Raw genomic sequence first — 13,405 nt, forward strand, 5'->3', positions numbered from 1 at the left:
TGTGTACATGTACTGATAAGATAACACGGAGGAGAGATCGGGGATCCTGTGTACATGTACTGATAAGATAACATAGAGGAGAGATCGGGGATCCTGTGTACATGTACTGATAAGATAACACAGAGGAGAGATCGGGGATCCTGTGTACATGTACTGATAAGATAACACAGAGGAGAGATCGGGGATCCTGTGTACATGTACTGATAAGATAATATAGAGGAGAGATCGGGGATCCTGTGTACATGGACTGATAAGATAACACAGAGGAGAGATCGGGGATCCTGTGTACATGGACTGATTAGATAACACAGAGGAGAGATCGGGGATCCTGTGTACATGGACCCACTGTATCCAGGAAACAAAGTGCTAGCTTGGGTCAGCTCCGACTTGGCGCTCTGCAGTGTCTTTCTTTGCCACACCAGTCAGTCAGTCAGTCAGTCAGTCAGTCAGTGTCAGCGGTGGAGTAGGGCGCTTCGGACCTTCCGCTTACGAGCCTGCTTCCACCCAGACCTGGCAGTCAGAGACCAGGCAGCTGCTAGGCTAGACGCTCCATGAAACAAGCTCCCTGGAACCTGGAATCAGCATCTCGCTCTCCACAAGGACTCCTCTCCTCCGCAGGTAAGACCCTGCCTCTCAGGGCCTGATATCCTGGGGATCCTCTGACGGCCGTCCTTATCAGGGCAGCCGTCACACAGACCCCACACTGCGGCTTTCTAGACTACTTTTCGCCGGCATCTATCGCCCGCACGGCCACCCGCTTTCTGGTGGTCCCAAATCACCCCCCCCCTGGGTGTATTTCCGGCGTTTTTGGGTGTTTTTTCACCCCCGCGCCAGCCTGCTTCATCTCGCGGCCGCCGCACCTTAGGAAAGTCCGCGGCTTCAGCCGCGGCCTACCGGCGCACCGCTCGTTTTTACCTTACCCTTAATTCCTAAGCACAGTTTGCTTTGGCTATTCACCCCCACATCCCCAGAGGCCCCCTGTTCAGCAACTTTATCGGTAAATAGCTTTTTTACCACGCTGACAGCCCCCCCCCAGCCCGGGTCCTGTGCTTTGCCTGGCAGCCATTATTTTGGTACACCCCAGCAGCAGTGACACCCAGCATCCCCCCCCCTTTTTTTCCCCTCCACAAGCCGTTAGTTTTTTGATCCAGGGTTTTGTGCCGATCGCCGTCAGGGATCAGGAAGGAATTTTTTTTCCCTGCCGCAGCACATTGGCCAGCTTGCCCAGGGTTTTTTTTGCCTTCCTCTGGACCAAAAACCAAATCCCAATCCCCTTGAGCTAGGATTCTCGAATCCTCTCTCACCCTACGCCCGCACCCCAGCCCTTGGTGACTGGCAGCAATGGTTAAGTTGCGTTACTCTCCAGAAACCATTTGGGGTCTGAGACAATTCGCTACTACATTGCCTGCCGCCACCACAATAGCTTTAAAATCAGATCAACTTTTGAGGTTCGATCATCGATCGATCATCAAATATTTCAATCATTCAACACAGCTCAAGCACATATCATGTGCTTTGCTTAACACTAGATCAGCAGTTAAACACCGATCAGAAATCCATGATTTCTTACTTCAATACGATCTAGACTGCCTCTTTATTACGGAAAGTTGGCTGTCGGACGATTGCAACACCATTCTCGGAGAACTGGTGCCAGCAAACTATCGCATCTTAACGGAAAATAGAATAGAGCAAAGGGGAGGAGGACTGGCGGTGATTCATAAGTCGCATATTGCAATCATTAAACCGGTCCTCCAAAATCCTCTACCTTTTATGGAAACCCTTACGCTTCAACTTCAAGCTCACTCTCAGGAGACTGTTCATATTCTCCTCTGCTATAGGCCCCCTGGGCCAAAATCGCAGTTGATATCAGCATTAACGGAGTTCATTTCCACCTACACCCTTAGCGGTAAGCACCTTTTGCTGCTCGGGGATTTTAATTTGTGGGCTAACTCCTCACAGGATCCCATCGCGGATGCCTGCATCAACCACCTGGAAGGATTTGGACTTCAACAACTTATACACGGACCAACGCATGTTTCAGGTCACACACTCGACCTAATTTTCAGACAAAATCTGAAAATTAACATTGTGGGAAATGAACCTTTGCCATGGACAGACCACCATGCAATCAGCTTCATAATCCCCAGAACTCCATTAGTCAGGAAAGTACCCAAGCCGGTGACAATACACTGGGCTAGATCTCAGAGGAAGCTCCACTCGGAACTCTTCAGATCTACCCTGGGAAACCGAATTGGGGCTATTCCTCCTCAATTAGCAGCCTCAGATACTTTGGATGCCATTAATGCAGCTCTGCTACAGTCAGCCGACTTAGCAGCACCAAAGCGCAAACTCCGCAGCCGGGAAAAAAAGTCCAGCTGGTTCAATAACCAACTGTCGCTATTGAAGCAAGAGCGCAGGAGAGCGGAAGCCTCCTGGAAAAGAAGTCCGTCAGAAGACCATCTCAACATCTACAAAGCAGTAACTACGCGCTACCACAAGGAAATTTTCAAAGCCAAAAAACTTCACTTCTCCAGGGTGATTAACAGCGCAATGAATCGCCCTCGCGAACTCTTCAGGATGGTCACCCAGACCATGAATCCGGGATGTCTAGAAGTCCCCACTTCAGACACCCAAGAGTTCTGCAATGAACTATCGGATTTCTTCATCGACAAAATCGAGAAAATTCGGGTAAGTATTCGGCAAAACAATTCTCCACTCAGCCCCGTCTTCAATCAAAACAACGACCGAACGCCTCTACAATCAACTAAGTTCACTTTGGAACCCATCTCCATCGATACAACAAAAAAATTTATTGGCCTGCTGCGCAACAGCACAGCACCGAATGACATCATTCCCACCAAGCTACTGAAGGAATGTGCCGACATCCTGGCGCCTCCGATCACGCAGCTTATAAATCAGTCATTTAAGGAAGGCATAGTGCCTTCCCTGCTGAAAGAGGGCACAATTCTGCCGATCTTGAAAAAACCTAATTTGGATCCTATGGACCCAACTCACCGCCGTCCCATAACAGGTCTAAATGCTCTGTCCAAGATAATGGAGAAAGTGGTGGTAAATCAGCTGCAACAGCATCTGGACACCCACAACCTACTCGATCCATTTCAATCCGGGTTCCGTCCCGGACACGGGACAGAAACGGCCTTACTGAAAATATGGGACGATGCGCTTGAGGCCGCAGACGAAGGAGAATCATGTCTCCTGGTTCTGCTGGACCTAAGCGCTGCTTTTGACACAGTAGACCACAAATTGCTACTGAGACGACTAACAGAAGTCGCCGGAGTCTCAGAAGATGCCTTACCATGGTTCTCCTCGTTTCTTGGAAACCGATCACAAACAGTGAAACTGGGATCCTTCACATCTGAAAAACGCACGGTGACATGTGGGGTCCCCCAAGGATCCCCCTTGTCTCCAGTGCTGTTTAATATCTATCTTCGTCCTCTCTTTGATATTATCAGTAGCCATGAACTACTTTATCACTCTTATGCAGACGACACGCAGTTGTATTTTCGCATCTGCCACAAAAAGGATCATCATCTAAGATTAGAGAAATGTCTCTCTTCAATAGAAAACTGGATGTCTAAGAGTTATCTCAAACTCAATAATGCTAAAACAGAACTCTTTATCTTTGATGCCAGGCGGAAGAAACCACCGACAACAAACTGGACACCATCTCCCATTCTGGGACAAATCATCGCACCTAGCTCCAAAGTCAAGAGTCTGGGAGTCACGTTTGACACCTTCATGACAATGGACGCACAAATAGGGTCCGTAGTCAGCGGGGCGCACCATTTGATGCGCCTACTACGCAGACTGATTCCATTTATTCCTAAAGAAGACGTAGCAGTCGTGGTAGGAACAATCGTGAATTCCAGACTGGACTATGCAAATGCCCTTTACCTCGGGCTACCCAAGTACCAAATCGCTCGTCTCCAAGTCGTACAGAATACGGCCGCCAGACTGGTGACTGGGAAAAAATCTTGGGAATCAATCTCACCTTCACTGAGATCCCTTCACTGGCTGCCAGTGAAGGACAGAATTGCATTCAAAGCACTCTGCCTGACACATAAGTGCATCCATGGGAAGGCTCCTAGATATCTATGCGACAAGATCAAACTGCACAATTGCAGTCGCATTTTGCGTTCCACCGACCAAAATCTGGTCAAGGTTCCTATAACCAAATACAAGTCCAAAGGAGAAAGAAGGTTTGCTTTCCAGGGCCCCAGGCTTTGGAATGCCTTACCAACCAGCATTCGGTTGGAGCAAAACCACCTGTCTTTCAGAAGGCAGATCAAAACCCTGCTTTTTTGAAAGGCATGAGACTTAATCAACAAGCGCCCAGAGGCGATTCAGTTCGCATGTGCCGCGCTATATAAATTTTTCATTCATTCATTCATAAGATAACATAGAGGAGAGATCGGGGATCCTGTGTACATGTACTGATAAGATAACAGAGGAGAGATCGGGGATCCTGTGTACATGGACTGATAAGATAACATAGAGGAGAGATCAGGGATCCTGTGTACATGGACTGATAAGATAACAGAAGAGAGATCGGGGATCCTGTGTACATGTACTGATAAGATAACACAGAGGGGAGATCGGGGATCCTGTGTACATGTACTGATAAGATAACATAGAGGAGAGATCGGGGATCCTGTGTACATGTACTGATAAGATAACACAGAGGAGAGATCGGGGATCCTGTGTACATGTACTGATAAGATGGAGGAGAGATCGGGGATCCTGTGTACATATACTGATAAGATAACATAGAGGAGAGATCGGGGATCCTGTGTACATGTACTGATAAGATAACATAGAGGAGAGATCGGGGATCCTGTGTACATGTACTGATAAGATAACAGAGGAGAGATCGGGGATCCTGTGTACATGTACTGATAAGATAACAGAGGAGAGATCGGGGATCCTGTGTACTGATAAGATAATAGAGGAGAGATCGGGGATCCTGTGTACATGTACTGATAAGATAACAGAGGAGAGATCGGGGATCCTGTGTACATGTACTGATAAGATAACAGAGGAGAGATCGGGGATCCTGTGTACATGTACTGATAAGATAACAGAGGAGAGATCGGGGATCCTGTGTACATGTACTGATAAGATAACAGAGGAGAGATCGGGGATCCTGTGTACATGTACTGATAAGATAACAGAGGAGAGATCGGGGATCCTGTGTACATGTACTGATAAGATAACAGAGGAGAGATCGGGGATCCTGTGTACTGATAAGATAACAGAGGAGAGATCGGGGATCCTGTGTACTGATAAGATAATAGAGGCGAGATCGGGGATCCTGTGTACTGATAAGATAACAGAGGAGAGATCGGGGATCCTGTGTACTGATAAGATAATAGAGGAGAGATCGGGGATCCTGTGTACTGATAAGATAACAGAGGAGAGATCGGGGATCCTGTGTACTGATAAGATAACAGAGGAGAGATCGGGGATCCTGTGTACTGATAAGATAATAGAGGAGAGATCGGGGATCCTGTGTACATGTACTGATAAGATAATAGAGGAGAGATCGGGGATCCTGTGTACTGATAAGATAACAGAGGAGAGATCGGGGATCCTGTGTACTGATAAGATAACAGAGGAGAGATCGGGGATCCTGTGTACTGATAAGATAATAGAGGAGAGATCGGGGATCCTGTGTACTGATAAGATAACAGAGGAGAGATCGGGGATCCTGTGTACTGATAAGATAATAGAGGAGAGATCGGGGATCCTGTGTACTGATAAGATAACAGAGGAGAGATCGGGGATCCTGTGTACTGATAAGATAATAGAGGAGAGATCGGGGATCCTGTGTACTGATAAGATAATAGAGGAGAGATCGGGGATCCTGTGTACTGATAAGATAATAGAGGAGAGATCGGGGATGCATACTAAAGTTTATTTTTAGCTTCATGCCTAGAAAGTATGAAGGTAAAAAAAAAAAACTTCAGTCTTCAAAGCCCAACTTTTTTTTTTTTACTGCGGCAGATATAGGTTACTGCGGCACAGCGGCAGTAAAATAAAGCCTTTTCTATGTTTACAACAAAAAATGAATAAAATGTGGGTTGAGCCAATTTTAAAACTCTTATCACGTAAGAGACGGTGACACAACTGTCCTCTCCGGAACAGAGTGTACCGCGAGAAGCGGCGGCAGCGAAGGTCGCAACTGCATTATTTAACCTACGCCACAAAATACGGGCCACTGTAATACTGTGAAGTGATGGATAATATATCTCGACTTTTATAACCAATTAATTTGCCGACTGTCTGTGCAAGTGATACATTTCCATGGAGTTCTTCTGGCAATCTTCCATGTTGTAGATAGATCATTCATCTGCTAGAAGGAAACATTAGAAGCCAAGGCTAGGCTTTGGTTCAGTCTATGGGGGCCAAATGTACCAACAAAAAGTGTCTGCACCATTTCCCAAATCACACCGACGTACACCACACAGGAGTGAACGGGCTTCAAAGACAATGGGACTCCTCTTGTGCATTGTCACATGACAGCCTAAGTATGATACATCGCAAAAGTGTGACTAGGGGCAATGGCTTCAGGGCTGGTGCTACCACTAGGCAAACTAGGCAGCCGCCTAGGGCGCACTGCTGTTTAGGGCGCCCGGCCACTGGTGTTCTTACTCTCCTATCTCTGCAGCAAGCAACTAAATCTACAATTAGTAGAGGCAGCTGTCCACTGATCGCCTTCAACCATACCTAGCCCAATACCAAATACTTTTGTGCTGTCACCGGTGTTTTTAAATATGCTTGCGCGGATTTATTTTAACACAACTAAATCTCAGCATCAGCAGGCAGCCACGGCTCCATTCACACATAGTGTCAGGGGCGCAGCAGGGGCGGAGGATTGTGTCCCCACTCCAGAATGAATAGAAGCAAGTAAATGTTCTTTGATGGCCGCTGGTAGGGCTGCATTGATGGGTGCTGGTGAGGCTACATTGATGGGCTCTGGTGAGGCTACATTGATGGGCGCTGGTGAGGCTGCAAGTGATGGGCGCTGGTAAGGCTGCATGTGATGGGCGCTGGTGAGACTGCATTTGATGAGCGCTGGTGAGACTGCATTTGATAGGTGCCTCATTAAAAAGGTGGGGTATACTCGGTTAGGTCAAATGGGGCGTAGTCAGGGGTGGAGCCAAGGGGGGGCAGCAAAATTAGGTTTCGCCTAGTGTGTCAAAAATCCTTACACCAGCCCTGAACAGCTTACTTTGTTTCTGGCTGGTTTAAAATGTATCTAGGTGAGGACAGCGCTGGATCCCTGGACTGGTAAGTTCATGTTTATTAACCACTTAAGGACCGGCTCCTGCACATTTGCGTCGGCAGAATGGCACGGTTGGGCACAGGCACGTACCTGTACGTCCTCTTTAAGTGCCCAGCTGTGGGTCGCGGGCACTCGCCCCGACCCGCTCCGAAGCTCCGTGACCGTGCAAGCGGGACCCGCTGACCCGATCGCCGCCGGTGTCCCACGATCGGTCACCGGAGCTGAGGAACGGGGAGAGGGGAGTGTAAACACGGCTTCCCCGTTCTTCACTGTGGCGCTGTCACTGATCGTCTCTTCCCTGATATAGGGAAAGGCGATCAGTGACGTCACATATCCAGCCCCGCCCCCCTACAGTTAGAAACACATATGAGGTCACACTTAACCCCTTCAGCGCCCCCTAGTGGTTAACTCCCAAACTGCAATTGTCATTTTCACAGTAATCAGTGCATTTTTTAATGAATTTTTTGCTGTGAAAATGACAATGGTTCCAAAAATGTGTCAAAATTGTCCGATGTGCCTGCCATAATGTCGCAGTCACGAAAAAAAAATCACTGATCGCCGCCATTAGTAGTAAAAAAAAAAATTATTAATAAAAATGCAATAAAACTATCCCCTATTTTGTAAACGCTATAAATTTTGCGCAAACCAATCGATAAACGCTTATTGCGATTTTTTTTTTTACCAAAAATAGGTAGAAGAATACGTATCGGCCTAAACTGAGGAAAGTAATGTTTTTTTTATATATTTTTGGGGATATTTATTACAGCAAAAAGTAAAAAATATTGTATTTTTTTCACAATTGTCGCTCTATTTTTGTTTATAGCGCAAAAACTAAAAACCGCAGAGGTGATCAAATACCACCAAAAGAAAGCTCTATTTGTGGGAAAAAAAGGACGCCAATTTTGTTTGGGAGCCACGCCACACGACCGCGCAATTGTCAGTTAAAGCGACGCAGTGCCGAATCGCAAAAAGTGCTCTGGTCTTTGACCAGCAATATGGTCTGGGGGTTAAGTGGTTTAAAAAAAAAAAACGCGGTACTTGCTTGGTACTTGGTCAATAGAATTCTATTACATGCAAAACGCTGCTTTTTGCAGAAAAAAAAAGTCCCTGACCCTTTCCAATAAACGCAGAGGCACAAAAAAGCATTGATGTGAACGTCTTCCATAGGAAACCATGTTATAAAAAATTTCCCTGCAGTTTCTGCAAAATGCATCAAAAAAAGCATTAGTGTGAATGAAGCCTTAATCTATCCTGATAACTGCGATAACTTTTGCGCAAACCAATCAATATACGCCTATTGCTTTTTTATTTTTTATTTTTTTAACAAAAATACGTAGAAGTATACATATTTTTTTTTTTTAATTGTTGCTGTTTTTTTTTTTGTTTATCGTGCAAAAATAAAAAACCGCAGAGGTGATCAAATACCACCAAAATAAAGCTCTATTTGTGGGGAAAAAAAGAACGCCAATTTTGTTTGGGAGCCACGTCGCACAGGCCGTGCAATTGTCATTCAAAAGTGTGACAGCGCTGAAAGTTGAAAATTGGCCTGGGCAGGACGGGGGGGGGGGGGGTGAAAGTGCCCGGTATTGAAGTTGTAAAAAGCTTCCATTTGTCAGATGCCTACCGATGACGTTGCATTTTAGGTGACTGGCTCTAGACTAGAATCTGGTAATTGCGCCACCTAGTGTCAAATTTTTGCACTTTTTTCCCTTATTTATCCTCCTAGCACGTTGCCATGGCAATACTATTAATTTAGGATTTAGTTACTCTGTCTGCCTTTTAATGTGCTTTACATGAATGAGGATATATGTTCTTTCCCAGCGGTCAACACCATTTTTTTTCTCTCATCTCCTTACATATTTATTATTATTATTTATACAGGATTTATATAGCGCCAACAGTTTATGCAGCGCTTTACAATTTGAAGGTAGACGGTACAAATACAATACACTTTAGTGGAGTAGGAAACAGAGGGCCCTGCTCCTGATCTACACTCACCGGCCACTTTATTAGGTCCCCCTTGCTAGTAGCGGGTTGGACCCCCTTTATTAGGTACACCTTGCTAGTAGCAGGTTGGACCCCCTTTATTAGGTACACTTTGCTAGTAGCGGGTTGGACCCCCTTTATTAGGTCTCCCTTGCTGGTAGCGGGTTGGACACCCTTTATTAGGTACACCTTGCTAGTAGCGGGTTGGACCCCCTTTATTAGGTCCCCTTTGCTAGTAGCGGGTTGGACCCCCTTTATTAGGTCCCCCTTTTGCTAGTAGCGGGTTGGACCCCCTTTATTAGGTCCCCCTTGCTAGTAGCGGGTTGGACCCCCTTTATTAGGTCCCCCTTGCTGGTAGAGGGTTGGACCCCCTTTATTAGGTCCCCCTTGCTGGTAGAGGGTTGGACCCCCTTTATTAGGTACACCTTGCTAGTAGCCGGTTGGACCCCCTTTATTAGGTCCCCCTTGCTGGTAGAGGGTTGGACCCCCTTTATTAGGTCCCCTTTGCTGGTAGCGGGTTGGACCCCCTTTATTAGGTCCCCCTTGCTGGTAGAGGGTTGGACCCCCTTTATTAGGTCTCCCTTGCTAGTAGCAGGTTGGACCCCCTTTTGCCTTCATTCTTGGTGGAATAGATACAACAAGGTATTGGAAACGTTCCTCAGAGATTTTGCTACATAGTGACATGATGACATCACGCGGTTGCTCCAGATTGAATCTCCCTTTCCACCACATCCCAGAGGTCCTCTATAGGATGAGATGTGGTGAGTGTGGAGGCCATTGGAGGACAGGGACCTCATTGTCCAGTGGTGAGATGATTGGAGGACAGGGACCTCATTGTCCAGTGGTGAGATGATTGGAGTACAGGGACCTCATTGTCCAGTGGTGAGATGATTGGAGGACAGTGACCTCATTGTCCAGTGGTGAGATGATTGGAGGACAGGGACCTCATTGTCCAGTGGTGAGATGATTGGAGGACAGGGACCTCATTGTCCAGTGGTGAGATGATTGGAGGACAGTGACCTCATTGTCCAGTGGTGAGATGATTGGAGGACAGGGACCTCATTGTCCAGTGGTGAGATGATTGGAGGACAGGGATTTCATTGTCCAGTGGTGAGATGATTGGAGGACAGGGACCTCATTGTCCAGTGGTGAGATGATTGGAGGACAGGGACCTCATTGTCCAGTGGTGAGATGATTGGAGGACAGGGACCTCATTGTCCAGTGGTGAGATGATTGGAGGACAGGGACCTCATTGTCCAGTGGTGAGATGATTGGAGGACAGGGACCTCATTGTCCAGTGGTGAGATGATTGGAGGACAGTGACCTCATTGTCCATTGGTGAGATGATTGGAGGACAGTGACCTCATTGTCCAGTGGTGAGATGATTGGAGGACAGGGACCTCATTGTCCAGTGGTGAGATGATTGGAGGACAGGGATCTCATTGTCCAGTGGTGAGATGATTGGAGGACAGGGACCTCATTGTCCAGTGGTGAGATGATTGGAGGACAGTGACCTCATTGTCCAGTGGTGAGATGATTGGAGGACAGGGACCTCATTGTCCAGTGGTGAGATGATTGGAGGACAGGGACCTCATTGTCCAGTGGTGAGATGATTGGAGGACAGGGACCTCATTGTCCAGTGGTGAGATGATTGGAGGACAGTGACCCCATTGTCCAGTGGTGAGATGATTGGAGGACAGTGACCTCATTGTCCAGTGGTGAGATGATTGGAGGACAGTGACCTCATTGTCCAGTGGTGAGATGATTGGAGGACAGGGACCTCATTGTCCAGTGGTGAGATGATTGGAGGACAGGGACCTCATTCCAGTGGTGAGATGATTGGAGGACAGTGACCTCATTGTCCAGTGGTGAGATTGGAGGACAGGGACCTCATTGTCCAGTGGTGAGATGATTGGTGGACAGTGACCTCATTGTCCAGTGGTGAGATGATTGGAGGACAGTGACCTCCTTGTCCAGTGGTGAGATGATTGGAGGACAGGGACTGTCACGAAAGGAGATTCCGCAGTCCTGTCAATGTCAGGGGAATTCAGCCCCAGCGCGTGCGCATTGGCGCGCGTTTGCGCGCGCATGCGCGTGTCGATGTGCGCGTCGCGCGTCGCGGGAGTGCGCGCGCCCGCTGACGGCGTTTGGCGCCAAGGAAACGCTATTTAAACTGGTCAGTCCCTCACCACCTTGCTGACCAGTCTACAGCGTTTACCTGAGAACCTGCATCTGCTACCTATTGATTCACCTGTTTACCTGACCCGGCTTTCCTTGACCTTCCTTGTCTGCAACCCGCCTTTTGACCCCGGCTTCTCCTGACCACGGCTCTGCTCAATCCCTGGCTTGTCGCTGCCCGCCCGTACTACTGACCCGGCTTGGACTACCACGATTCTCTGGACTTTCCTTGTTACCTGAACCACTTACCGGTGAACCGACCGGCTTGCTTACCTGCCTGATCTCTGTACCTACAAGTGCCATACTACCGTCTTGTCTGCTGTTAAAGTGCCCTGCCTGAACCAGCATACCCACCGGCTACCATTCCGGGACCACTACTCAGCTTTACCACCAGGCACTTGTGTCCCTCCGGACCCTTGACCCTCTGTCCATTCTACCAGTAGGTCTTGGGTCGGAGGCTTACGAGAGGCCGCTCCCTGCACGTTGGGCTCTACAACCAGGTACGTGACAGGGACCTCATTGTCCAGTGGTGAGATGATTGGTGGACAGTGACCTCATTGTCCAGTGGTGAGATGATTGGAGGACAGGGACCTCATTGTCCAGTGGTGAGATGATTGGAGGACAGGGACCTCATTGTCCAGTGGTGAGATGATTGGAGGACAGTGACCTCATTGTTCAGTGGTGAGATGATTGGAGGACCGTGACCTCATTGTCCAGTGGTGAGATGATTGGAGGACAGGGACCTCATTGTCCAGTGGTGAGATGATTGGAGGACAGGGACCTCATTGTCCAGTGGTGAGATGATTGGAGGACAGGGACCTCATTGTCCAGTGGTGAGATGATTGGAGGACGGGGACCTCATTGTCCAGTGGTGAGATGATTGGAGGGCAGGGACCTCATTGTCCAGTGGTGAGATGATTGGAGGACGGGGACCTCATTGTCCGGTGGTGAGATGATTGGATCTTTGTGACATGGTGACATTATCCTGCTGGGAGGAGCCATCAGAAGATGGGGGGACACTGTAGTCATTAAGGGATGGACATGGTCACCAACAACACTCAGGTACGCCGTGGTGATTAAGTGATGCTCAATTGGTACGAAGGGGCCCAAAGTGTGCCAAGAAAATACCCCCCCACCATTACACCCCCCCCCCCCCCCACCATTACACCCCCACCACCAGCCTGAACCGGTGATACAGTTAGGTAGATTCACAAAGAGTTAGGCCGGTTTATCTACAGATAAGCCGACCTAACTCTGAATCTAAGCCGGCCTATGTTTAAGTGTATTCTCTAACAGAGATACACTTAAACATACCTAAGATAGGCCGGCTTGCGCCATTCTATCTTAGGCTGCAATGTTTCTTTTGGCCGCTAGATGGCGCGGCCATTGCGGCCGACCTAGATTATGTAATTGAGGGTCTACGCCGATTCCCGACGATTTACGAGCGTACGCTGGGCCTACACCGTCGAGTTACGTCGTTTCCGTACACGATAGGCCGCCTAAAGTTATTCCACCTATGAGGTGGAATAACAATGTTAAGTATGGCCGCCGTTCCCGCCGCGAGGTTCGAATTTTTTACGTCGTTTGCGCAAGTCGTCCGCGAATCGGGATTTACATCGTTTACGTACGCGTCAAAATCAATAGGCCCGTACGGCCTACTTAGCCGCAATGCGCACTGGGAAATGTAGTCGCCCGGCGGATGCGCAGTGTAAAAAACGTCAAAAAACGTGAGGTCAAGCCTCATTTCAATAATACACGCCCCCCTCCAAGTCATTTGAATCAGGCGCGCTTACGCCCGCTCGTTTTAGGCTACGCCGCCTAAAATTTGAAGGTAAGTGGTTTGAGAATCACTTTTAACCTAAATAATTTACGGCGGTGTAGCATAAAAATAGTAGGCTAGGCCGTCCTAATATTAGGCGCCCGTACGTGAATCTA

The sequence above is a fragment of the Rana temporaria genome, chromosome 13 (assembly GCF_905171775.1).
Source record: "Rana temporaria chromosome 13, aRanTem1.1, whole genome shotgun sequence".
Lineage (NCBI taxonomy): Eukaryota > Metazoa > Chordata > Amphibia > Anura > Ranidae > Rana > Rana temporaria.